This window comes from Mixophyes fleayi, chromosome 4, assembly GCF_038048845.1.
Source record: "Mixophyes fleayi isolate aMixFle1 chromosome 4, aMixFle1.hap1, whole genome shotgun sequence".
Classification (NCBI taxonomy): Eukaryota; Metazoa; Chordata; class Amphibia; order Anura; family Limnodynastidae; genus Mixophyes; species Mixophyes fleayi.
The window spans coordinates 174,331,144-174,335,753 of record NC_134405.1 but is presented as its reverse complement, the minus strand read 5'-3'; positions in this window follow the sequence as shown (position 1 = coordinate 174,335,753).

Below are 4,610 nucleotides of genomic sequence, written 5' to 3'. Positions count from 1 at the left end.
TTCCTACCCGTTTGCAGCCTAAGTATACAATAAATGGCACTGCATTTAAAACAAATTTAAACAATAAAATACAACAAGGCGCACTGGGCAAAAAATATGGTTAATGAGTTCTCCACTCCTTCTAAGAAAACGGTATTATATTGGTTATTATCATTTGTTATTATAGAAATAAATAACCTTTATCTTCCAAGAATGACATGAGATGTTATAATAAATTCGATATAGGAAGCAAATGAGCTAAATGGTCCATAATGTCCACAAACACAAAAGCACTCTTATGAAGTCCAACGATGAAATATTCTCAATAGATGTTATTAGAGCTGATGTCATCTAATAGGACCTTCTTATCATATAATCCGTCTCCAAATGATTGAATGTGATAGATAGGATAAAAAATAAACACATATAGTGTAATAATGATACAGCTAATATTCAGACCGTATATCTCGATTCTACATCCAGTATTACCGAACTCACACCGTGGGTTAATAAACAATTAGCTAGTCACCACCACACGTGTGTAGCACAGCAAACAAAACTGAATCACTTACATGGTAAAAACCAGTTCACTTATGTATGTAGTTCCCGCATCAAGCTCTTATATCGGAACGTCACCCGATTGTAACTTGCAGAGAAGGGAAAAATATCGGAAGAGAATCTGGCATAATATCTTCAAGATTTATTGGTCATATTACATAAAATCACAACATAAAATCATCTCCTAATTTTCAGCTCCATACTAAAACAACGGATATACTCGTACCGGACATAAATGAAAAGTCAGCACGTAGTTAGAAAGATCCCGGGTAATCACCGCTGGACGAGTCACTCTCTTCCGGCTCGTGTAACACCGCTGATAAGTGGGCGGATCTGTGTTTCATCGACGCGTTTCAACCCCGCCTCTGGAGTCTTTCTCAAGGTATACACAGATACGGAAGGAATCCTCTTTTTATGTATCGGGCATCCAATCATGATTAAGAAATTCATTCTAATTCAATATGTATTTTCTAACGTCCAAAACTTTATAGGAATCCATTATGACAATAAGTATATAGAACGCAATGCATAACAATCATCAATATAAACATAATAAATCAAATACAGATGCGTGGGATTTCCATATTGACAAAATTACTCCTATACAGGGATTTTATAATCCACAATTAAAATGATGGTTTAAAATGATAATTTAAAATGATAATTAACAGATCTCTAACGGAGCAGTAATATGAAATATTTCATTAAATGGCCAGACCACCCTCGTAACTATCTTAAGGAGTTAATGCGGACCAAAAATCAACATTAATTGTCCCCAATATAATGATATTCCACGTCAAGATATCATACCTTCAAAAAAAAAATTGATACTATGTGTACAGCAATTTCTGATTTACGGAGTCCAACTCTAGTGTGTTGCCTTCTGGACAATTGACAGATCGATAACCCCACAAATCTCAACATTACTCCAATCTCTGGCTAAATATGCCCCTGATATGGATATCAAGAACACTGGCAACACCACAAAAAATACAATCTATACCCGTATACCTACAAGGATTATATATGGAGAGGACATAACTGCTAATGATATAATTTACATATGTAAACAACTCCAATAAAGTGAAAAGATCCAAAAACTGCACATAACCCATGATGGGATCCAAAAAATGAGGGGTACAGTTATCCATTACTAATATATATGCATGATGTCACTAAAAGGTGAAAATAAACCTTTAACTTGCACTGAGTATGGACAAATCAGTAATCTTATTCTAAAAACCATTTAAGCTCAAAGTCGGCATTTAAGCCATCCGGAATCAGTGTTTTAAATTTATAAATAGTTTCCATTTCGGTCTTGGCTAAGCGGTTTTCTTGATCGTTACACCTCCAGTTGTTCGTTATTTTCCTGATCCCACAAAAAAAGTCTATTGAGTTGGTATCACAGTCGTGTGCCTCTTTAAAATGGGCTGATAAGGAATGATTGATATTCCCCTTTTTTATGTTTCGCAGATGTTCTGCTATGCGAACTTTAAGTGGTCTACTAGTTTTTCCTATATATTGTTTACCACATTTACATTGAATAAGATATATCACATTATTCGAATGACATGTGATAAAGTCTCTTATGCTGTGATTCAACCCATTCGCTGTGGATGTACATTGTATAATTTTTGAATCTTTACTCCTGATGGTTCTACAAGGTAAGCAGGTGCCACATCTGTGGAATCCTATGGTGTTAATCCTCTGTGGATTCTGTTTTCTTGGTAGTATACTCCTAACAATATGATCCCTAATGTTAGGAGCCCTCCTATAGATGAATTTGTTTTTTTTGGCAATTGATCCCGTAATATAGGATCACTAATGAGAATCTTCCAATATTTTTTTTAAAAAACTTTGCCACCACCACAATCTAGTTTGATGTGCAGCCTATACCTATTGTAGAGCCTGTAGAGTCTTAGGGACCAATTCAATTACTTGCAAGGTTCCATAGTAGCAACATGCGTTTCCTTGTGATGTTTAAGTAATGATCTTCCCTTAGCTGTTGCTTACACCTCATAAGGGTGAGAGCAAAAATGAGTGATGTTACCATTACCAAAATTGCCATTTTTGTCTGCATAAACATAGCCCTTTTTAAACCTCTCTAAACTGTCAGTGTTTATAGTGCCACAGCTTAAATTCCTGAAATCATTATTGATGCCTTCACTTTGTGAGGGTAACAATGAGTATCAAGAATGCTAGGTCCTGCCCAGACCCTCTCAATAATGTATTAACTTGATCCAAAATTTACTAAACCTAAGCAAGTTAAAGACAGAATGCCATTCATAAATCTATTATTATCTATGATAATAATAACAATACTTCATCATTTACATTCCAGGTGGCAAATTATATTTCCATACCACTGAGACCTGTCTGGCCTTCAATGAATTCCCATCCTTTCTGGAGTAGTCATTCTCCTGGGGCAGCACAGTGGCTAAGTGGTTAGCACTTCTGCCTCACAGCGCTGGGGTCATGAGTTCATTTCCTGACCATGGCCTTATCTGTGTGGAGTTTGTATGTTCTCACCGTGTTTGTGTGGGTTTCCTCCGGGTGCTCCAGTTTCCTCCCAAACTCCAAAAGCAATCTAGTAGGTTAATTGGTTGCTATAAAAATTGACCCTAGTCTCTCTCTCTCTCTCTCTATGTCTATCTTTGTGTGTATGTTAGGGAATTTAGACTGAAAGCTCCAATGGGGCAGGAACTGATGTGAATGAGTTCTCTGTACAGCACAGCGGAATCAGTGGCGTTATATAAATATATGGTGATGATGATGATGATTATACTAGAGAAGATATGCTGCTTAAACAATACTTCTCCTGACCTGACATCCTCAATGTTAGCCAATTTTGCATATGAGTTTGTGTGTGTCAGATCAGGAGTAGCCCCTAGGACTCTCTAACCCTTCTAACTGACCCAGGTACCCACCTCAGGATCACTCCAGTGCACTCCATTTACACTCAATGTATCCTTATTCAGAACATCTTTAGTGAAACATTTTATAGAAATCATCTGAACTTCTGCCATCATAGTGAATCACAAACAGTGGGGATTAATCCCCAACCCCTCTCCAACCCCCCCTGCCCCCCAAAATAGAAAAAAAATGTTAATGGAATTTTCTTCTAAAGACTTTTTATGAGGGGATGTTGAAGTTTAGGCATAATCATGAGTTAATAAAATTAAATATTAAAATATAAATGTTCACTTCCTTCTGGGTGCAGGTCCATCAGGGATTAATCTAAGTATGATGAAATCTCCAATGGCCATTTGCTTTCTGCTGTGCATGTGTCATGTTTCCCAGCAGGGGGTGTTAGGTTCAGAAAACTTTTTGACTACAGATTCTGCACCATCAATCCCAGATAAGAGTGTATTGCCCTGTCCTCAGAGCACATGGTCAAAGTCTTATAATGATTATAATAAGGAGATATATATATATATATATATATATATATATATATACACACACATCAAATCATTTTCATTTATCCTTCATTTTTTTATTCTCTATACAACTGTATAATTAATGCACCAAGGTACATCTAATACATATAACCATAGTAACATAGATTTATACCTTATAGATATGTTTCATTTCTTTCCGTAGGTAAATTTATACTCTATTGGTAATGATGATTGAAGTTTTTTTTTTTTTTACTATACAATTTAAACTCTTTATTTGTTACAAGAGGAAACAGCATAGAAAAGAGCGAACAACAAGTAAAAACCAACTGTTTTAAGACAACAAGATGTCTTCTCTTATTTTAAAAATTTTATAGTAGAAGGGAGGGGTAGGAAAGAGACAGGAAACGAAACGGGTTAAGGAGGGGGAACGGGAGGGAGGGTTGGGAAAAACAGGCACGTATACATCACCATACCTATTACAAAGGAGGTTGTAAGCAACATATCCACAGAGTAACGACCTATAAAATAGATAAGAAAATAAAAAGTAGACGGCAAGATATATGGATCTCTTACCCATGGCGCACGACGACCAACCTGGAGGATCCGGAGATGGCCCAGAGTTTATGTACCATTAGAAGATGAGAGAGCCAAAGGGGGTAAACAGCTACGGCT